The sequence below is a fragment of the Prionailurus viverrinus genome, chromosome C1, assembly GCF_022837055.1.
Source record: "Prionailurus viverrinus isolate Anna chromosome C1, UM_Priviv_1.0, whole genome shotgun sequence".
Classification (NCBI taxonomy): domain Eukaryota; kingdom Metazoa; phylum Chordata; class Mammalia; order Carnivora; family Felidae; genus Prionailurus; species Prionailurus viverrinus.
Window position 1 is genome coordinate 198,846,627 of NC_062568.1, and position 23,463 is coordinate 198,870,089.

The following is a 23,463-nucleotide window of genomic DNA, read 5'->3' on the forward strand; positions in this document are numbered from 1 at the left end:
GCTTCAGATTCTGTGTCTCTCCTTCTCTCTCTCTGCCCTTCCTCCACTAGCGCTCTGTCTCTCAAAAATAAATAAACTTTAGGGGTGCCTGGGTGGCTCGGTCGGTTGAGCATCTGACTTCGGCTCAGGTCATGATCTCGCAGTCTGTGAGTTCGAGCCCCGCGTCGGGCTCTGTGCTGACGGCTCAGAGCCTGGAGCCTGCTTCCGATTCTGTGTCTCCCTCTCTCTCTGCCCCTCCCCCGCTCATGCTCTCTCTGTCAAAAATAAATAAACATTAAAAAAAATTTTTTTTAATTAACTTTAAAAATAAAAATAAAAAATAAAGATTAGATTCATGGCTTTTCAAATAAAAGCCACCTAAACACTTTTTTAAAGAACATTAAATGTTTACTGATCTTTGCCCAGAGGCTTGCGCACCTGACCTGGTGAAGTTCATCCCCCTGAGTCAAAATGAGGTCTGGGAGGATGAAGATACTTCTATGAAACATGCCTGGGGGCAGGGCCTCACTACAGGGTGGGTGGAGGTCTTACTCCCAGAAATAGCTTCCCAGCCCCCCTCCTCTTCTCCCTTCCCTGGGTCAGAGGTACTGGGGGAAAGGGTTTGACTCCCACATATCTATCCTCTGAGCCTCAGTCTTTACAGCAAAGCAGCAGGAGGTGGGGAGGTGAGGATCAGAGATAATGTTGAAGGTACAGGCACCCAGCAGTCACTCACAAAATGCAAACCCACACAAGGCACATTTCTGAGCTCCTCCAAAAGGGCAAGGACCAGGGGGCCCGTGGTTACTCCCAGGAACGAGGGCTCCCGCTTGTTCGTCTTGTATCCCCAGAGCACTTGTGGACACCTAGAATCTCACGTTTAGGCAGCTGCCTCCAGAGCCCCTGTATTTAACCACGAGGCTTCTCGGCCTCCCACACTGCCCTCCAGCTCAGTCACGTGGACTTGGAGATCTGTGCTGCCACCATGGTGCCTGCCCGTCATGGCAGGGTCTTGGCACCGAGGAAAGGGGGACACAACAGAGTCATGGGTTCAGAGCGCAAGATGGCGTTTCTTGTCTGTGGAGTGACACCAGAGCACAGGGCTGTTGGGAGCATTAGGTGAGCTGGTACTTGTCCAGGGAGTCCCTTCCTGAGGGAGCTGCATTAATCTGTACCCTGGAGCACCCAGGGCTGCCTGTCCCCAAGGAGATAGGCCCCAGGCCCAGCTATCTGCGTCCTGACAGGCTGCTGGTGGCACCCCTGGAACCTCTAGAGCCCTTAGATTCTCCCCGGGGACCACTAGAGCTGGAAGAAAACCCCTACGTGTAGCCACAGAAGGATGTCCACGTGTCCCACGTTCCTACTGCCAGCCTCCTGAGGGCTGGCCCAAGCCTCATGCAGTCATTCAGATGAGATCTGAGCCCTCCTTCCAAGGCCGCACAGCACCTTGCTCAGAAACTGCAAACTCACGAGGCAGGCAGGTCATGTCAGTGAGGCAGGTGGGTGTGAGGGAGAAGGCAGTCGTGAGGACTGTGGTAACATGGACAGAGCAGCGGCTAATCCACTCCAGCCACAGTGGCCAGGCAGGAATGTGGGCCCGTGTGGCCACATCTGATCTCTCAAGAGAAGTAAAATGAAATCACTTGGCTGAACAACAACAACTACTCAATCAATGTTTTTAAATCACCGTAGGAGTCACTAAGCTGCCACAGCTGTCCCCTGCCACCTTTGGAGGGCAGCCTGTGCCAGACCTGCCATTACCTGGGCCATAAATATTTGAAGGCCAATTGATTGAATTAGACCCATTCCAAGTCTTGGAGAAGTCAGGCGTCTTGGCTTACAGATAAGGAAACTGAGGCTCAGAGAGGGGAAGTGAGTTGCCCAAGGTCACACTGGTAGGTAGCATATCAACTCTGCTCTCCTGAGTTGAGGATCTTTTTCTACTAATCCACACCCCCTGCATCCTCCCTCAACAATTCTTTTCAAAAAATAGATACACTACAGATGCACTCCCTTCTCTGGGCCTCAGTCTCTCTGGTCTGCAAAGCAGCCAGCTGACTGCGTCAGCTTCTAAACACCTTCCAGCTCTGAAATCCCAGGCATCTATGAGGTATCCTCACTGGTCAGTACTTTGTGGCCTCAGATGAATATAAAATAATAATAATAATGGGGAAGACAAGTCCACATTAGCTGGGAAGGAACACTACAATTTTTAGTGAAACCTAACTCCTGGTTACTGGAATTCAGAAAGAACAAGGGTAATACTCAGGCAGTTTAACCACCATCCGACAGTTAAACAAAAACACATCTGGTTTAACTTCATGTTCCTCTCTCCTCCCCCAACCCCCTACCCTCATCTCAAATTTTACCCCTTAATTTGAGAAGTCAAATTAAATGCAAACAATTGATTTCATGCCACAGTGAGGTTGAGAATTTCAGCATGGAAAACTTTAAGCAGGAACTTTTTCTGGGAGCAATTATGAAATGTTGGGGGGTGGGATGGGGAGGTGGAAAACGTAGAGACTACTCTGAAATGTTCTTTGGACAGTGAACATTCTATAAAAGTTGTTGAGGGCCGACTGTGAACCCAACACTCAGAGAGGCCAAGTGACTTGCCTCAGGTCACACAGCTAGGACTGGAAGCCAAAATGCCAACCCCAAAGCCAGTATTTTCCCTGCTCTCTAGGCATCTTAACCTAAACAGGGCCTTCCCTCTGGCCCTTATGGACCATCTGCTAGTGATGAAGGAAAATGCCCTGGGAATAGAACTCCTAAGCCACCAACACTTAGCCCAGTGTTGGAAAACCATTTATGATCTTGCTGGCCCCTCATAGCAGCTGCAAAGTACATATTACTAACCCACATTGCCGATGATTTCTTCATCTGAGATTCAGAGAGGGAAAGTGATTCGTTCAGGGTCACAAAGAACTGCTGGGAATGAACCTCTCATCTACTGCCCCCAACTGCCCTCTAAATGCCAGGATACCTCTAGAAGGAAAAAAAAAAAAAAAAAAGGAAGCCATGCTTCTTAGCCTAGCTCCAGCCTGCCTGTGACTACGTTGCCCTGGGAAGCTTAGTCAGCATTCCTGTGGCCACGCAGGAAGATTTCTGAGCACTGGTCCTCAGCCCAGCTTGCTCACTCTCTCCGCAAAGCTCTCTCGGAGCTCTGGGATTTGTATTAATAACTTCAGTCGGACCTATTTCAAGGTGAGAACTCTGAGCTGTGCTGCTGGATCCTACTCCTGGATTAGGAAGGCCCCATCCCCAGAGATGGGTACGACACGGAGATCACCAGGCTTGGAATTTTAGCCACCTGGGCCCTCACCCCCACTTCCCAGGTAACATCTGTGTGTCCTTGGACAAGTCCCTCCCTCTCTCTAAGACCAGTGTCTTCATATGTAAATCGAGGACAGCATCTAGCTTGCAGGGAATGTCAGATAAGTAAGCCAAGGGACAGGCAGGACTTGAGCTTGGTTTCACCCCAGTTCCAAGCTGGGACACAGCGAGGCACAAGAACAGGCAGAGGGCGGGGCGCAATGCATGATGACAGCTCCAAACCTGTGCCCGGCACAAAGCTCCAGGCTGCTGAGCAAGGCTGTATCTCAGATGGTAGTGAGGGCATCATGCCATCCTATAGGGCAGCCAATCAGAGAATGGGTTGAGCCGAGGCGAAGGTGGGTGGCCAGGGTTCAGGGGTAGTGACATAACCTCACACCCAGGGTCAGAGTTGCATTTTTTGCTGAGATTAGAGCTGATCATAGTCAATATTTTCTTTAAGTACAGGCACTAGCTAAACACCTTGCATGCATTAATCATGTATAGACCTCACCATCAGTAGGTACTGGTTTGTTGCTTTTTAATATTTTTGAGAGAGAAAGAGAGAGCTCACACGCCCGAGCAGGGTAGGTAGGAGCAGAGAGTGGAGAGCAGACAGGACCCAAGTGGGACCCTTAACTGACTGAGCCACTCAGATGCCTCAAATTACAGTAGGTACTGTTTATTGATGTCCTCAGCTTCAAGGAGGACACTGAAGCACAGCAGGGGACAGAACCTGTTTCAGGTCACACAGCTAGGTTGCTTTTTCTGTTAGAATAAAATGTTGGCCAATCAATTTTTTAAAATTTGTTTAACATTTATTCATTTTTGAGAGACAGAGACAGAGTGTGGGTGGGGGAGCGGCAGAGAGAGACAGAGACACAGAATCTGAAGCAGGCTCCGGGCTCTGAGCTGTCAGCACAGAGCCTGACAGGGCTCGAACTCACAGACCACAAGATTGGGACCTGAGCTGAAGTCAGACGCTTAACCAACTGAGCCATCCAGGAGCCCCCAATTAAAAAAAAAATTAAGTTTGGGGCACGTGGGGGGCTCAGTTGGTTGGGCATCCAACTTCGGCTCAGGTCATTATCTCACGGCTCTTGGGTGGAGCCCCACACCGGACCCTGTGCTGACAGCTCAGAGCCTGGAGCCTACTTAAGATCCTGTGTCTCCGTCTCTGACCCTCCTCTGCTCGCACTGCCTCTCTCAAAAAAAAAACTTTTAAAAAAATGTTTAACGTTTTTTAAAGTTTATTTTATTTATTTTGAGAGAGAAAGAGCACACGGGAGGAGCAAAGGGAGAAAGAGAGAATCCCAAGCAGACTCTGAACTGTCAGTACAGAAGCCAATATGGGGCTCAAACTCACGAACCGTGAGATCATGATCTGAGCCAAAGAATTAGGCCCTGAACCGACTGAGGCACCCAGGAGCTCCTTGGCCAATCAACTTTCTACATGTTATTGCATTTTAATTTTTATTTTTATTTGAGAGAAAGAGACAGAGAGAGAAAGTGGGGCAGAGGGCCAGAGGGACGGGGAGGGGGGAGGGGGAGGGAGAGAGGGAGAGAGACAGGGAGGGAGAGAGAGAGAGAGAGACAGAGACAGAGAGACACAGAGAGAGAGACAGAGAGAGAGAGAATCCCAAGAAGACTATACACTCAGCACAGAACCTGAGGCAGGGCTCAAACCCACAACCCTGGGATTATAACCTAAGCCGAAATCCAGTCAGATGCTCAACCAACTGAGTCACCCAGGAGCCCCTGTATTACTGCATTTTCATCTTCTCTCTTGTGAATTACTTGATTGCGATTCTATGGGAATGTCGGAATATCAGCTCCACGAAGAGGGCTTTTGTCTGTTCTCTCCTGCTCCATTGCCAGCACCTAGAACAGGGCTTGGCACAAAGCTTAATAAGTATTTGTTGAATAAAGATAGCATTGTTTTCTGGCCTCAGTTCAGTTTTATTCCTCACAAGAGTCTTAGGAGAGAGACATACTCCCATTTTACAGGGGGTGACACGGACACAGAGCCTGTCTCACTCCAGGGGCTGGGAAGTTGGGAAGCTGTGTCCAGGGACCTCTTCTGCTTAGGGACTTCAGAGGCACGAAGTTCAGGAAGAAAAAAAGAGACAGAGGGACAAGATGGGCAGGGGCAGGGAGCAGTAGAGTGGGTGGAGAGAGGACAACACAGGTGGGAGGGCTGGACATTTGGAGAAGGCAGGGCTGGAGGGTGGGAAGGGATGGAGCCTTGGAACTCTGAGTTCAAATCCTGGTGTCCTCACTTGCTTAGTTTCTGTAAGCCTCAGTCTCCCCATGTGTAAACCAAATGGTGCACGTGAAGGGCTGGGGCAGGCCTGGCACACATCAGGCCCTCAATGCAGTCTCTGGCATCTTCACTAAGTCAAGGAGCCAACCCTTGCCTCCTTGGGAAACCTGCCCACCTGTACAAGTTTTCCCCAGGGCTCAAAAGCCCTTTCTGGCCTCAGAATCCAAAGCTTCTTTTGATCTCCAGCGTTTTCCTCCTTCCACCCAGAGGTCTTTGTAAAGGCCCCCCTCCCCCAACCCCATTATGTGTCAGAAAAGGGTCAGAAGGGACAATGATGGGGCTTTTCTCAGCTCCCTCCCCCACCATTGTGACCATGCATTTAACCTAAACTGGGCATGGGAATCAGCCTTGGGCAACCCACTTACCTGCGGGCAGCCAGAGGTGAGGGGTAGGCTCCCTCTGCTTCCAGGGGTCCAGGGCTTTGCCCCCCGCCCCCCCCCCCCCCCCCCCCCCCCGCTCCTGTGGCCACCCCAACTCCCAGCAAACACTCACACACCAGTCGTCCCCTCTCCCCTCCCCCGCCACCACGCGGCTCTGGGAGCCCAGAGCCTCCCTCCCTCTGCTCATTCCAGCTTTGCCCCAAACTACTTTGGACCCCACGTGGACACGCCAGCCTCCTCCCCAAGCGTCTGAGCGTGATCTAGAGGTTCCTAGGTGGGAGGCATGGAAAGACACCAAGCAGGGTGCTGGGGTTGGCAGCCTGAGTCCCTGGATCTCCCACCAGGTGGGTATCGTCAGGGCAGCTCGGTCACGGGACACCGGGGAGAGGCGCGAAGACAGGTGTAGGTCCCAGGCAGAGACCTAGGAGGCAGGAGACCCTAGGACTGCAGCGGCGGTCCCGAGCGCGGTCCCCTTAGCTCGCGGTCCCTGTGGGCGCCACGTCCAACCTCCAGCCTGGCCCAGCGCGCTGCCGAGAGCCTCGGATGTGCACGAGTTCGGGAGCGGGACAGGTGGCTGAGGGTCGCGAACGGGCCGCCCTGGGTGGTGTGCAGGCGCGGAGGTCCGCGCTCTGACATTTCTATCCCTTCTCGCCGCCGGTCCCGGACGAAGGGAGGATGTGGGAGGGGCCCGTGTCGACCACGTCCCCAGGGATCCCGGAGAGCCGGGGGATGGCATCGGGTCCTTACCTGAGCACAGTTCGTGGGCGAAGGTCTGTCCTGGCACAAGTGACGTGGGGCCGGTGCGCTGGGACCGAGGGCCCGGAGTGGCGGGAGCGCAACGCTGCCGGGGCCACCTCCCCCGCGGGCTTATAAAGGCGGCCGCGGGGCCGGGAGGGAGGCCAGGGCAACCCTCCCCCGCCCCCGCGCCCGCGCCCGCCCCCGCCCCCTCCCCCGGCCCGGGCCGGGTCCTCCCCGCCCCGCCCCCCGCCGGAGTTGTGTTGGCTGACCTGGCAGCGCGGCCAGGGCGCCCCCTGCCGGGAGACGGGGCGCCCCAGCTCCGTCGGGCTCCTCGGCCCGTGGGGGAGGGACGGCGGGGGGGCCCCAGCTGCCGGCTTGTTCCACCGCCCCCTCCCCTCCCCGCTCTCTCGGTCCCTGTCCTCCTCCCGCCGGGGCCTTCTCTGCCTCCCTCTCTGCCAGGTCTGGCGGATTCAGGTCTCTGCGCGCGCGTAGCCCAATTGTCTTTATCTTTGGTTCTAACTTCGTTCTGTGTCTCTTGTGGGTCTTTCTCCTGCCCTCTGTCTTTCTGCCCTTCTCTGTGTGTCTGTCCGTGTCTGTCTACCTTTCTTCGGGTCTCTCCATATCTCTATTCGTCTTTATGCACGTGTCCTCTGTCTCTGTCCACCTGTCTGTCCGACTCTCCCTGCCGCCCTCTCTCCTTTCCAATTCAGACCAGACGTCTAACACTCTTCCCGGCTAGCTCTCTTCCCTGCCCTTGGGTTCTCTCCTCGGCTAGGGCCACAGGAAGCAGAGGGTGACCTAGGAGGGGTGGCTTCCAGAAGGGAGCCTCCACTAAACAGGGGCTGTTACCTCTTTTCTCCTGAGAGGGAAAGGGCCAGCCAGGGTCCATGCTGACTTGTCCCAGACAGATTCCCAGCCAGTAGCCTCCTGGGTGACAGAGGAGTGAACCACACTTCCCAAGAAAAGGAGTCAGACATCCCGGGTTCAAGACTCCACCCTGGTGACCTTGGACAAGTCACTTGGCCCCTGTGGATCCCCCTGTTCCATAGCCACTGTATTCCCTGGCTTCCCTCACCACTTGCTGGGAGAGTCATATGAGAGAATAGTTGAAAAGTGCACAGGAAACTCTAAAATTCTAGATGAGTGTGAGGGGGTGGACAGGAGTAGATCCCAGCACTATAGGCCTCGTCCCTATTCCCCAGTGACCAGCCCCATGAGCAGGGGGGATCTGCCTCCTTTCCCTGAGAACCAGACCGAGTTTGAATTCTCCTGACAATGTTCTGCCAAGTCTCCCAGCAATGTCTGAATGTGTTCAGTGACAAAGACCTGACTGCCTCCCAAGAAAAGGTTATTTTCGGTGGCCTTTAGGGCTGCCTGGAGCAATCTGTGCCTCTAACCCACAAAAGCCAGTCGGAGATTTGAAGGCACGGACGTTGGGTCCCCCAGATCTCTGCCATCCTCAATATCTAAGCCCCAATCTTCCTGCAGCCACCTTGTCCTAAAGGTGAGAAGGGGGTCAAGTCTAGAGCAGAGGGGAGATGGTATCAGCACCAGCAGAACCCAATACCAGCCCAGAACTCTCTGACCTGCTCCATGGCAGCTCAGGGCCAGGCATCTTGCATATATTATTTCCCAACAATCCCATTTTACAGAAGAGAAAACAGAGTCCCAGAAAGAGTACATGACTTGCCAGTAAGACTGGAGCCAGAAGTGGGACCTGGCACCAGAAACCAAGAATGTCTTTGCATTTGTTTTTGCTTTCTGTATTTTTAGCAATTGATATTGTTTCTTCATTTACAGGAGTAATACAAGGTATCTTTAGCAGAGGAGAGGGGTGGCGAGAGAGAGAGAGAGAGAGAGAGAGAGAGAGAGAGAGAGAGAGAGAGAATGAATCCCAAGCAGGCTCCATGCTCAGCTCAGAGCCTGATGCAGGGCTCAATCCCACAACCCTGGGATCATGACGAGCCAAAATCAAGAGCCGGACTCTCAACTGACTGAGCCACCCAGGTGCCATGCACACCCTTTTTCTTTTTCAAGAGCGTTATTTATATATTTAATGGCTTAGGTTATTACAGCAAAAATCATGGATGTGGTACATGAGTGAAGTTTAGGAAATACACGTTTGTATAAGACATCGTGGGTGAAAACATCCAGAACTGACCAGAAGCTAAGAAGGCCTCTGTCATTGCTTATAAACTCCAAGCAAGGGTTTAGGGATAGGAGGAGGCTTGAGATGGTGTCATCATCAGTGAGCCAGGGGAAAATCCCCAGGCATGGTAAGTCTGCCTGTCACAGCGTAGACAGATGCTGGGAGGCTGAGCCAGCAGGAAGTTGGGGGAACTCTATTCCACCTGTCATGGGTCCCCAGCACCAACCCCTGACTTCTGATCTCCCCAAAGCTATGAGGGATAGGATCTTCTGGGTGCACCACATGGCCAGCTTGGGGCCCCTGTGTCTGGGTGATTTTCCCCAAGGTACTATCCCACCTTGGGAGTCCACCGAGAGGAACCACTGCCTGGGCAACCCCACCTCCTTCCTGCCTTACCTCTCCTAGCCTGCTCCTGGGCTCTGTCCCACAAGGAAAATTCAACTGAAGTAGGGGCAGGGGGCACCCAGCAGCCACTGCTGCCCATGCTCCCTGGGTACCTCCCTTCCCGGTGCTGTCAGTGAAGCAGGAAGGAGGCCTGGATGGGAAATCAGGATCCCCACCTTCCAGCTCTGCCCTAGCTTTCTGGGGGAGCTGAGAAAGTCACTTTCCCTGCCTAGGCTCAGATGCCCTCTGCCTGGATGGACTGACAATATCTAAATCCAGATGAGAGTCCAGGATTCTGGGACCACTTGGCTGGTAGAAAGCAATTCATTATATTGGGTTTCTCTACGTCTACACATCCCCTGTCTCTGGAGCTCTGTTTCCTTATTGGAAAAGTAAGCAACTTGGACTGCCTGACCTCCAAGTTCCCTTTGCCCAAAGAACTAATGATTTAATGAGTCTCACAACACTTTTATATGGTGGACAGGGCAGGCATTTATAGTCCCCACAAGAGATGAGGAAACTGGAGTCCAAAGATGTTATTTACTTAAAGGTCAGGGTCGAGGTACCTGGGTGGCTCAGTCGGTTAAAGTGTCCAACTTCGGCTTAGGTCATGACCTCAAGGTTCGTGCGTTCGAACCCTACATCGGGCTGTCTGCTGTCAGCACAGAGACCACTTCAGATCCTCTATCCTCCTCTCTCTCTCTGCCCCTCTCAAAAATAAATAAACATTAAAAAAATTTTTTTTAATTAAAAAATAAAGGTCAGGGTCAAAGCTGGGGCTTCTTCTACTTTTTTCTACTCATCTGTTTACTCCATATTTATTAAGAGCATGTGATGAGCCCCCTGCTTTTAACGAGGCCTGAAGTTTACCAGGCCTTAGAAGCCAGGTTTGAGATGAGAAGGCCAGGAGGTCCAGAGTTCTAATTCTGACTTCCACTGCCCCTTGGGGAGGCTCCTTCACTGGGAAATGCTGAGATGGAGAGCACTGGTGGCTCAGGCCCTAGATGGAGAGAGAGGAAGGAGAAGGGACAGAGAGAAAAGAGACAAAACTCTGAGGTCTGTTTCCAAGGGTTGGTGGGGGGAGGGGGGGCAGTGAGGAGTGGGCTCTGACCTGGGGCTGGGGAAAGACCGCCTGAAATCTAGGTGGATATTTTTTTTAACTTTTTTTTTAAAGTTTGTTTGTTTGTTTGTTTAGAGAGCACATGAGCAGGGAAGGGGCAGAGAGAGGGGGAGAAAGAGAACCCGAAGCAGGCTCCGTACCACCGGTGCAGACCCCGTCTCAGGGCTAGATCTCACGAACCACCAGATCACGACCTGAGCCAAAACCAAGAGTCCAGCGCTTAACGGACTGAGCCATCCCGGAGCCCCCCTAGGTTGACATTTAAGGGCGCTGGGCTCTGGAAACGCTTTGTCTATTCTGACCCCTGTATTCAAAGGGTCATTCCATCTGAAGCCCAGGCATAACCAAAGTTTCAGCCACTTGTGTCCCGGTACCACTTTCAGCCCCACCTTCAGCTCCATAGAACAATGAACTGAAAGACTCTGGAAGACTAAGGAGAAGACGGTTTCGTTCGACCAACATGACACCCAACATTACTGAACACTGACTTCGTCACAGGCCCTGGTCTACGTGCTTTGCACCTGTTAACCTATCCGATCCTCACAACAACCCTACAGAGTAGGACTTTTATTCCCACTTGACAGGTGAGGAAGCTCAGGCATACACAGGCTGTCATTTGCGCAAGTGCCTGCCGGGCGGGTGTAAAACGCTATGTCCGCTAAATCCGCAACGCTGAGGCTGCGTCATGAATGTCCTCCTCGCTTTTCAAAGGGGGAAGCTCTCAGCTCAGAGAAGCTTAACAATTTTATTCGTCCAACGGATGGATGACTGCTCCGTGCCAGGCACTCTTCTAGGGACTGGGGACACAAGTGAATAAAACAAAGATCTCTGTCCTTATGGAGTTGACATTCTGGTTAGGGAAGACAGATAATAAACATTATAAATATCTAAGTTATATGGTACATTAGACGATGTTAAGTGGTGGGGGGGGGGGGGTGCCCGGGTAGCTCAGTTGGTTAAGTGACCGACTCTTCACCTTGGCTCAGGTCATGATCTCATGTTTGTGAGTTCAACCTCTGCGTTGGGCTCCAAGCTGGCAGTGCAGAGCCTACTTGGGAGTCTCCCTCTCCTCTCTCTCTGCCCCTCCCCCTCCCTCAAAATAAATAAACGTTTTTAAAAAAGAAATGTTAAGGATGTGGATAAAGAGCTATAAGGAAGAACAAGAGTGCCTCCCGGGGGGCAGATTGTGGCATTAAATAGGGTGTTGAAGGCCAAGAAGATAACACTGGAACAAAGATGAAAGGCAAGAGAGAGCCTGTCTGAGGACAACCAGTCAACGGAGAACCTGAGTTGCCTATGTCTCATGCCTGGGCTTTTGCGCTGTGTGTGACATGCCCTCCCAGACCAGCTCTACCCTCCAAGCCTCACACCAGCCTTGGCTTTGGCCCCAGGCCTAGGTTTACTCCCTAATCCTGCCCCAGCCCCTGTCTGAATCCCATCTGGAGCCTAGCGCTTGCTCCCGTCCCCATCTTCTCTTAGTCCAATCTTTCAGGCAGTACTACCCCAAGGCGTCCCTTCACACGGACAACTCCATCCCCAGTCCGGGTCCCTCCCATCAGTCAGCTTTGCAGCTGGCGCTCAGTACCCTAAGAACTGGCCAGTCCCAGCTGCTCTTAAAGGGAGCCCTCCTCACAAAAGGGGAAGCCCACTTGTGAGAAACCCCATTGTCCAGGGAACAATGTCCCCATTTTGTCCTTTATTTCTAAAAGGGCTTGCGAGCAGGCTCTGAGCTCTGAGCTCCCAGCTCTGAAAGGGAGCATGTTGCTTCCTATTCTCAGCCTTGGAGAAGCCCGTAGGCCAAAAGGAAGGACTAAGGCCATCTACTGGGGGCTGGATTCCAGAGGCCAGAGCAGATTCAGGCAGGCCTGGCTTTAGCAGTCCCGCGGCATTTCCAGAATGGAGGCAGGAGACAAGCCATCCCTAATAAGTAGAAGAAAAGCTGGCTGTACCCAGGATGGCAGGGGAGAGAACTTTTCCACTCTCCATCCTGCCCTAACACACCAGGTTTTCATCATCTCTGATAAAATCTTCCTTGAAGATTTGTCCATCCTCCTGCCTGTGCCTCAGCCTATCTATCACCTCCCTGTCTTCCAACGGACACATCTGAGATGGTTCTCAATCATGTTCTCACTGGAGGTTGCACCACTTTGGCCCCTCACTTCCTGTTAGACACAGTCAGGGACCCGAGCATGCTTTAGGGTGTGGACAATGGCAGGCCGATATTGGTAGGTTGAGGTTTACTTTAGTGATATTCATAAAGGCTTAGTAGGTGTCTAATCTATTTGCTTTTAATCAAATACATATAGTAGTAACCCAAGCCAGATGTGACTGCCACATCTTTGTTTCCAGAACATGGGCTGAGGATATCTACCTCCCGACGACTGGCCTTGGGTTCAGTGCATCCCCCTGCCCTTGCTTTCACCGATGACCTCTACCTTGACATGTCAAAGCCATGGCAGGGGTGGAGACGTACCACTAACTGGCCTCTTGACTCCCAGCAAAAGCAAAAGAGTAGGAGTTGGGCATCTTTGTCAGACAAAGAATGCCTAACAGGATATGCTTGTGAGGGACCTGAGGGGTGTTCAGTTTTATCTCCTGCCAAGGCTTTTACTTCCTGGCTCTGCTTACACCAAATACAGCTTGACGTAGAACATTCTGCTTTTCAACAGGAATCCTGAACTCACCGTCAACTTGGATTGCAGACCATGGGTATAAAAGGCTTCTCTTAGCAAAGCCCTCCTACTTCCTTCCCTCCTTTTAAACAGGCCTCTGTCCACGGAGTCCTGTCTCTTGCAGAAATTAACCAATGACGACAAAAAATGAACACCTATTCCAAAATCCTGAGATTTTCCCACAAGTCTCCTTAAAGAGCAGCCTTATAGGCACTGGTTTGAATTCCAAGATTCAACAGACTACAGCACAACCAACTCCTTCACCTTCTATTTTAGAATTGCCAACATCTCAGCCAGGAGCCTGGGGTCCACCTGTGCCCCTCCTATCTCCTGAGCCCCACACGCTCTGGGTCTATTACTCACAACATCCCACTTCTGGTCCCAGTTTCTCTATCAGCTAGGAAGTTGTAACTCATAGAAAATCCAACTTCTCAGACTGGTTTTGAAAATAAAGGGAATTCTCTGGCAAACAAAAACAAAAAGTCTACGTTCAGAGAGGCTTTTCGCAGTGGTGCAGTGATGTAATCAGGGCTTGGTTTTGCCCTGTTTTTCCATGTCTCGGCTCCTCTTCCTCCTTCTTGGCCCCACTCTCACTCAGGCCAATGTCAGCAAGTTACAGAAGTCTCCTTTAAGATATTTTTAAAAAGTAGAAATCTATTTCCTCACCCAAACAAACACAAAGCTTAGGATTGACCCAGTGTCCATCATGGACTCCCTAACAAAGTCACCACGATGATTGATTCCAGCCAATCCAGGCCCGCTGGTGGAGATGGAATGGGACTCAGCTCACCCAGTCTGCTCTGAAGGAAGACGGGGGTGAGTGTTGGGGAGGCAGCTCACAAGCACCCCCACACCCAGTGGCCTTAGGACTCAGGCAAGTACTCACACTCTTGCATTTATGGATGACTTTGTACTTGCCAAAGCACTTAGAAGTAAATAACAATAAAAAGATTTGATATGTGTAAAGTGTGATAGGTTTTAAAATATATGCTCATTCTGTTTCCGATTCTGTGTCTCCCTCTCTCTCTGCCCCTCCCCCGTTCATGCTCTGTCTCTCTCTGTCCCAAAAATAAAAATAAAAAAAATTAAAAAAAAATTAAAATATATATATATATATATGCTCATTTATGCTCATGCTAGAAAGTTTAAAGTTTAAATGCAAAAAGGAAAAATAAGTGAAAATGCCCTGTAATCTTATCACACAGAAATATCCCATTTAACACCTCGGTATTTATCTTTCCAGATTTAAAAACAGAAGAGAACAAAACAAAAACTCTAAAAGCATGAGATCATAGGAGACAGACTGCAGGTCCCTGCTTTTCTCATGTAACTTGTACGCATGTTCCCAATCCCTCCCAGGTTTTTAAGTCCTCTGGATGCCATTATTTCACTTTCTCCTCTGGATGGGGGTTATTATGATCCCCTTCCACAGACAATGAAACAGAGGCTTGCAGAACGAGTCAAGAGCAGGCAGCTGGCACACAATTCCTAGCCCCTAACCATGGTGCTTCACAGTCTCTGAGTGGGGGAGGAAGGGTGCGCTGCCACTCTTTTACAAAGTGCCAGCAAGTGTTTCTGGAAGGTAAGACTGACCACATGCCATACCTCCGGGACAGTTCGGTCTCCTTTCCAGCCTCCTCGTTGGTGGTTCCAGAGGGCTCTGGGCATTCGGAGGAACGCCCGTGGTTTAATCTTTACCACCCCAAAGTGCAGTGTCATGGAAACCCAGGGACTCCAGACTCTTCCTCTACCTCTAAGGGTGGGGGTGGTGTTGGGGGTAGGGCAGAGGGCAAACACTTCACTTCAGCTGCCAACTCCCCCTGCTTGAGTTATGGGTGCAGGACTGGAGTAAAAGCATGTGATACATGGCCTCAGAAGGCCTGAGTCCCTACCTCCTAACAGCTTCTAGTTAAAAGGCTGTAGTGATGATCAGCCCACTCTGAATCAGACTACCTGGATTCAGACAGACCTGGCTTCACTGGCTATGTGACCCTGAGCAAGTGAGCTGTGTGACCTGAATTTCGTCTGCTGTGAAATGGGCATATTAATACACACCACATGGCATTGTTGAGAAGTTGCAGACAAACTATATAAACACCTGGGAAGAGTGTATGACACCTAATAAGCGTTTAATAAATATGAGCTATTACTGATTATTACTATTATTTGATCAGATATCTGTAATGAGGAGTCTAGTTGCAGGTAATAGAAAACCACTGCTGCAAGGAGGAATTTATTAAAAGGAAGTTTGTGCAAAGGAGCCAAAGGCAGGGAGGCTGCCAGGCCTCCAGAAGAAATTAGAAGCAGGGATTTGATCAATCACCAACCAGACCACTTCCTGTCTCTGAGTTTCTTTGCACCTGCTTCATTTCTCTCCCTGCAGACCCCCTGACCCCCTCTTCCCAGTCTCTGCCTCGGGACCTGGCCTCCCCAGGGCTGCCTGCCAAAGTGCACATGCTATAGCAGTTTTGGGGTGGCCAGAGGAGAGAATCGGATTGGCCCAGTTGGGTCACATGTCCACTCCTGGGCCAATCAACTCCGGGCGGGGGTGGAGTCACACAGTGCCAAGATGGCAGCTCCCGAGGAAGTGGTGGGCTTAGAGCTGGGACCGGACACCCGGATGATGAGTTCCCTCCTCGTGGAAGCCACTGTTGCTGCTGCTCGGTTCTCGCAGTGAGAGGCCGAGCTCTCATCCCGACTTACGTAATGGGCCTGCTTGCAGTTTCCCTCCTCCTGGGGGAGGCCCGACCGCCCTACCCATTGCTCTTAGTAGCCACCACAGGACACCCCTGCACACGCACACAGGCGCGCACACACACCTGGACACGCTGCAGGTTCAGCCCAAACCTAGACTGGTGTGCTGACCCCCTGGCCATGTGAACTAAGAAACTGAGGGGAGGGCAGTTGTCGATCAAGAGAGAGGCAACGTCAGATTCTCCTGGGGCGGGGCGCCTTGTGGAACCGAGTGGAAACAGGACGTGGAGCAGGCCAGCGGAGGGAGGAGGAGAGCACAGTCACTCAGGGAGAAACTGAGGTAAGAGCGACCTACTGCCCAAGGCCCTGAGCGAGTCCCCCAGGCTCCCACTCTCCAGTCCCCACCTCCAGCGCAGGAGGCCTGGCAGAGTTTACTCTCCCGGGCTCGTGGAGATCCCTGGAATTTCCAGTTCCAGCCTCACAATTCCCTCTCACCCCGATTTTTGTTTTGTGTTACCAAAAATGCCCTACCCAGGAAAATTCACTTCCCCATTTCTCCTTAAAATGAGCCACAAATCATCCAACTTCCGCGTTTCTTCAGGGAGAGAAGGCACAACCAACCCACCCCCTTATTTCTCCTGGGCAAAGCCGGTGGGGGATGTGCAGGCATGTGCCCATGTGTGTGCCTAGAGCGTGCACCAGAACCACAGCCATTTAAGGATACTTCAATGCCGGTTCGCACCACAATACTCTTCTTGTCCCAGTATCACCTGATCTTCCCAGGGAGGAGGGGACAGAAAGCAACTTGCCCAAAATGGCCTGTAGAAATGAACAGTATGGCTTCCCACCCCAGAGCGTGGGCACTGCATTCCTGAGGGCAGCAGGGGAGGGTCCATGGGGTGGGGGGACCTTCTCCCGGCCTCAGAGTTGGGCCGGCCATGACACGTCAAAGCAGGACTGGAGTAAGGACTTTCAGGAAACTATTTCCACCACTATCGGTGCTTCCGCATGTATATGCATGCAGAAGCTGATACCGAAGCCACTGCCCGCCAGACAACCATTCACTGGGAGGGAGGGGGGTCACAATGCCTGCGAGTGGCTCTACCTAGCTCCTCACCATGCCTAAGAAGCTCAACCTAGACCCCCGTCCACCCTCTTCTTTCCTCCAGCAGATCTTCGATGAAGATTTATTCAGATTCAGTGAAGGTTTTTTTTGTTTGGTTGGTTGGTTTTTGTTTGTTTTTTAGCACCTACTGTGTGCTAGGACCTGTCCATAATTAAATTATACATGTACTTACTTAGTCCCTCTTTTTTTTTTTTTTCTTTAAGTAGGCTCCAGGAGCAACACAGGGCTTGAAACTCATGACCCCAAGATCAAGAGTTGAGTTGTGGGGCGCCTGGGTGGCTCGGTTGGGCATCCGACTTCGGCTCAGGTCATGATCTCACAGTTCATGGGTTCTAGCCCCACGTCGGGCTCTGTGCTGACAGCTCAGAGCCTTGGAGCCTGCTTCGGATTCTGTGTCTCCCTCTCTCTCTGCCCCTCCGCTGCTTGTGCTCTGTCTCTGTCTCTTAAAAATCAATAAACATTAAAAAAAAAAAAAAAAAAGTTGCATGCTATGCTGGCCGAACCAGCCAGATGCCCCAAGTCCCTCCTTTTCAGGAGCCACCAGTAACTCTGAAATCTTAACTCCTGTATTTGTGAAATGACAAGGTTGAACAAGGCATGATCTTGGGCCCTGTCCTGCTCTGATAGACTAGGAATGAAGTATCTCATCAGTTGTGAGATCTGCATTATGGTAATGAATGGTAGGCTGTTTTTTTTTTTTTTTTTAAGATTTAAAATTTTTAAGTAATCCCTACACCAACATGCGGCTCAAACTCACAGCCCTGAGATCCAGAGTTACATGCTGTATTGACTGAGCCAGCCAGGTGCCCCTAAGACTATTTTATTTCTTAATCTTGACCTTTCTCTACACCTGTGGTTCCTGATCTCTCCAGGTCCCCAACACAGAGGGTGTGTATGGAGGAAACTCTGATTGCTTGCTGAGAATCCAGCTAATCCCAAATTCCTGACTGGCTGGCTAAAAGACTGAGGTCAGACTGACAGCAGTGACCCTGACAGGTGACATACCAACATTCTAATCCTGGGTGCAGCAGCAGTCCCTGGGTGGGGCTGTGTCATACTCCCATCCCAACCCACCCTCCCTTAGCAAGCAGTGGTTAGGCCCAGGACACCAGGAAAATAAAGGTATCTCCCCAAATCCAAACAAAAACCAAGAACAGAAGTTCATTTTGACAATCTTATTCAGAACTTTGCAATCAGTAAACTTAAAATACAGAGGTATAAACTAGTTTTAATTTTGGCATACCTGTTAGGTTTATATTTGTGGTTTAATGTTATTTATACTTCTAATCTCACAAGAAGAGTTTGGTAAGGGACACTACAGCGCTTAGGCATCTAAAGGTCTAAAGTGGGGTCCTGGTGCTGAGAGTCAGGTCCCCAGCCTTGGGAGTGGTGGCCCCAAGCCATCACCTTTCTGTCTCTGATTGGAAGGACTTGTCTGTTTTCTTATCACTGTCTCTTAAAATATCTTAAGACCATAGTTGCAAAACAAGGCAGTTTTGTTTATATTATTTTTTTCCCAGGGGGAGGGGTGTGGGGGAGGAAAACAGTCCCTAAAGAAAACAATAACAACGTTTCAATTATTTTTTTTTTATCCCAAGCTGGTCCTTTGCCAGTTGATCCTAGACCAAAAGAAAAATCCTTTAATGTGGGGAAATAGGTTCTACTTACATAAATGGGTTAGTAAAAAGCTTAGGGCAGAAAGCCACCACCACGGGGTGGGGGTGAAAGCACCCGAGCTTAGCTAGCGAGGTATTATAATGGGACCACGGGTAACTTGTTATATCACATGCAGGAAATTACTTTCCATCTGGCACCAATGTACCTTGATCACAAACACCACTTAGCCCCTAGACCCTTTGCTTCTTACACAGTTAATGATTACCGTCTGATTGTTTTCTCCATGCTCACGTGTGTAAGATCTTGTTTTCTTCACGTTCACCACGTGGGTAATATCTCGTGAGCTCAAAAATACAGAGACAAAACCCCTACAAAACCCTTGTTTGGGGCTCTCATCACCTCCCGGACATTAGCCTCTCTCGTATTCAATTCTGTGTCCACTCTCTTGCTGGACAAGAGAGAACTCCAGACACTTTAATCTCTAGGGTATTTTGGAACTAGGTGGGACAGGGATCCCGTAGGATAGTTTTGAGACTGTGGCACTGGCTAGAAACAGTGTTTTCTTCTGCTTCCCTCTAGATGACGACATGCCGTGTCAGCACCTGGCATACTTCTTCAGCAGATGCGTTTTCCCTTGCTTTAAATGCAGCTGATTTATTTTAGAATTAAAATCTCTGTTGTAAATGGAAAACCGATCTCATTTTCCCTAAATAGAAGGCAGCCATGACCATGGATTCAGTGAGTTCTAGCTTGAGTCTGTTGCCTTTGAGCACCTGTTAGGGAGGTGTGGCAGGGATCTTGATAGATGACAGATTGAAGTAAAACTGGAAAAGGAAAGCTTTCTCAATATGTGATTTGAGGTTACTTAAGACCACATCTTGGTATCACCCCAAGTACTTTCCTACCCTAGGTTCTATGAGACTGTGAGTTCCCTGAGGGAGAGCAACGAACGGATGTCCTTTATGACCACAGCAGCCCCCAGGGCCAGCTCTTCCCTTGGAAGTCTAGTTAGGTGAGGGGTGGAGGAGCCTATGCAGAAGAATGGAGCAGAGTTTCATTGTCTTGAACTGCTGCTGGGTCCTGGGGGTCTTACGAGCAGGGTGGGACTAGGGATTTGAGTCAGGCTAGTCTGACTGGAGGGCAGGGTGAGGCGGGTCTCTTATGTGGGAGCCCAAGGCCCCAACACAATCCCTGAATTGGCCAGTTGATATTTGTAATTCTAAAGGAACAATAATTTTTTGCTTCTCCCCACGCCCCTGGCCAGTGTGTGCTTTCTCCCTATTTCCAGCATTCAGTGCTAATTACCTTTGGGGGCAAATTGCCAAGGGTTTGAGTGGGATGTAGTTATTTTCCCAGTTCTGGAACTTTATCCCCTCCCCATCCTTGGGTGGAGGGGTGCTTTGACATCCAGCTTTGACAATTATGGCAGCATCAGTTTCACTTTTTCAAATCCCTGAAGCCTGAGGGGTTTGAGAACCAACCTTGATCTCTGTGTCTGATACATAGTTTCCGTCTTGCCTGAGGGGTTGGACCGCCAAGTTGGAACCTCACCTTGGCCACTTGCAGTCTGTGTGTCCTTGAGCAAAAGTACTGCTCTGTCTGAACTTCAAATGGGAATTCATTTACTCTTTAGGTCAATCTAGTTATCAAATCCTCACAATAGCTGTAAAAGCCTAACACATCCCTGGCACATAGCAGGTATTCAAAAAAGTTGGCTTTCCCTTTCCTTTTTGTCCTGGCACATAGGGTTTCCCAGTGGAGGAAGGGACCACTATTCCCAATATGATCCCTGAATCTGAGGTAGGTGAGAGTGAGCGGGTAAAGCAGCACTTCCACGGCCCCAGCCTTCAGGTGCCAGGCCGGCCTCAGTAGAGAGTCACTGGTTACTGAGCACTTACTGTATTCCAGGCACTGCACACTGTCAGCAGGGTGACTGCTGCCCAGAATATTTTTGTGCTCTCGGACAACCATTTCTTGGCATCATTCTTGCTGGCTCTGTCTTTCATATGAGGTTTGAAATCCTTTCCAGAATGCCCAGACTGGGATGTTTCCAGATCTTAAGCAATAGAGTATTTCTAACACCCACCCCCACTCCCTGTCATAAACACACCAGCTGGAAGTTTCCTCAGTAGCAGCAGGTTCTCAGAACTGCGTCACTACCTCCCTCCCACCCCCCGCCCACCTCATCCAGCTGCCTGGCCATAACCGGTCTCTCTGCCTTCTAGAACCTCAGTTCCTTCAACTCAGTGGAGATGACAGTACCCAGCTTCTCCCCAACACCTCATCCTGGTCCCCTTTGGGAGTTCCTATCTCACTGGAATTGCCTTTCATCCGCGGTCACACCAGAAACTTGAATGTCCTCCTTGTCTCTCCCTCCCTGTGTCCAGACCGTCTCCGGTTCCTGTTTGATTTACACAATAAATGCCTCAATATTTCTAAATTCTGACCACTCCCCTCCATCACCCCACCCACCATCCTACTCAGGGCAACCAGTTCCTCCTCAGGATGACTGCAAGGCCTCCCGGTGGTCTCAGGATATAACCCTGCTTTCTATTCTAAGGGCAAAGCTGATCACATTATGCTCCTATCTCCATCCCTGCTGAAAAGCCATCCATAGCTCCTCCTTGCTCTCGTGCTAATGACCTGATTTCTTCCTTTGGCCGATTGGGCCTTGCAAAGTCTCACTCTCACCACCTTAGCTACACTTAGCTCCTTGCTGCTGTAGCTATCTGAGCCTTCCTTTGGTCCCTGGAATGCACCATGCTTTCGCCTGCCACTGGGCATTTGCACATCCTGTGTTTTCTGCCTGGATAGCCCTCTTTACTCCCCAAAAGCCTTGCCTTATTCTCTCCTATTTATTCAGTTTCCAGCTAAAGAGTCACTTCCTTCCAAATGTCCTCCCTGATTAGCAGTCCTGAGAGAGTTCAGGTTCCCATTATACCCTTTTAGAGAACTGGGCTCATATTCCTAATTTCAGGATGGTTATTCAGTTAACACTGCTCTTCCATCTTTCCCTCTTGACTGGAACCTTCAGGCAGGCAGGGATGGTGGCTGTTTTAATTCACATTGTTCCTCAGAGCTTAGCACCTAACACCCAGTAGATAACTGATTGAATGAAGGTTGTTTTGAGAATTAAATAAGGAAAAAGAAGGTGAAATGGAGAGTGAATTAATGTTTGGTAGGTGGCCACATGGTGCCAGGTGCTTTAGATACGTTGTTCTAACTAGTTTTCACTAATGGTATATTTTATATTTGAGAAAACAAATTCAGAGATTTTAGGTAACCAACCCATAGTACGCAGCTAATAAATGGTAGACTTAGGATGAGAGCAGGGTCTTTTTAGCATCAATGTTCATGGTCTCACCCTTCCCACAGTCTGCCTCCAAGTTAAAAAGTGAAGGGAGGGGAGGGGTGCCTGGGTGGCTCAGTCAGTTAAGCGTCCAACTCTTGGTTTCTGTTCAGGTCATGATCTCATGGTTTTGTGAGTTCAAGCCCCGCATCAAGTTCTGCGGAGTCTACTTGGGATTCTCTTCTCTCCCTCTTTCTCTGCCCCTCCCCCACTCATGCTGTTTCTGTCTCTCTCAAAATAAATAAATAAAAACTTAAAAAGAAAAAGTGAAGAGAGGGGCACCTGACTGGCTTAATGGGTTGAGCATGTGATCAATCTCAGGGTTGCAAGTTCAAGCCCCATGCTGGGTGTAGAGATTACTTTAAAATAACAATCTTTAGGGGCACTTGGGTGGCTCAGTCAGTTGAGCCTTTAGCTCTTGATTTCGACTCAGGTCATGATCCCAGGGTCTTGGGATCGAGCCCTGCATTGTTCAGTGTGGAGCCTACTTGAGATTCTCTTTCCTTCTGCCCCCCTCTACCCTTCTTCCCTGCTCCTGCACATGCTTTCTCTTTCTCTAGTATAATAAGTAAGTAAGTAAGTAAGTAAGTAAATAAATAAATAAATAAATAACAAAAAGAAAGTGAAGGGAGTGTGTTTTGCAGATTCTGAAGTTGAAATAAATATTAGCCCTTTATGACCATCTCCAGAACTGCCATCACCATAATAACAATAGAAATGGAGGGAGGTGGGGAAGTAGCTGGAAAAAGAAATTTTCAGGGGCAATAGATATGTTCTGTATCTTTGCTTATATTTGGGGTGGTGGTAGCACAGGTGTATACATTTATTGCAGTTCATTGAAATGTACACCTAAGATGTACGAATTCCACCATATGTAACTTTACCTGCATTTCAAAAACAGCTATAAAAGGCATTCTTGGTACAACTAGGGAAATTTGAATATGTAAATGATATTGTATCAAAGTTAAATTCTTGAGTGTCAAAGAACTGTAGAGTTACCGTACGACCTAGCAATTCACCCCTAGCTATACACCCAAAGGAATTGAAAACATATCTACACAAATACTTGTACATAAATGTTCATAGGGGCATATTCAGAATAGCTAAAAAGTGGAAACAACACAAATGTTCCTCAACTGATGAAGGAATGAATAAAATGTGGTTAAACGTTTTCTTGAAAGAGTATGAACAAATAATTTTCAAAGACAGATTCTCAGTCTGAAAAAAATAAAATGTGGCATATCCACTCGGTAGAATGTTATTTGGCAAAAGAGTGCTCAGAGGGAAGTATATAGCTGTAAATCCCTACACTAAAAAAGAAGAAGAAAAAAGAAGGTCTCAAATCAATAACCTAATATTCCACCTTAAAGAACTAGAAAAAAGGAACAAACTAACTCCAAAGCAAGTATAAAGAAGGAAATAATTAGAGTGGAGATTTAAAAAGAAAGAAAAAAGAGGATGAGAAAAAAACAATAGAAAGAATCAATGAAACCAAAATTTGGTTCTTTGAGACCAACATGTTTTTACAATTTTTTTTTTAATTTCAATTAAAAAAATTTTTTTACTTAAAAAATTACCTCCTTCCTTTCTTTCTTTTTCTTTCTTTCTTTCTTTCTC

The 23,463-nt window shown here is 49.5% G+C and overlaps 1 protein-coding gene across 2 annotated transcripts in view; it reads right to left on the reverse strand.

Annotated features, from left to right (window-relative positions):
* ALPL (alkaline phosphatase, biomineralization associated) overlaps positions 1 to 6,920 on the reverse strand; it is a 57,821-nt gene extending 50,901 nt beyond the window's left edge. For both annotated transcript variants that reach the window (XM_047872581.1, XM_047872582.1), the window contains exon 1: positions 6,745 to 6,920. The gene's annotated coding sequence lies outside the window, so the exon portion shown is untranslated. The remainder of the gene's footprint in view (positions 1 to 6,744) is intronic.
* Positions 6,921 to 23,463: the final 16,543 nt, after the last annotated feature.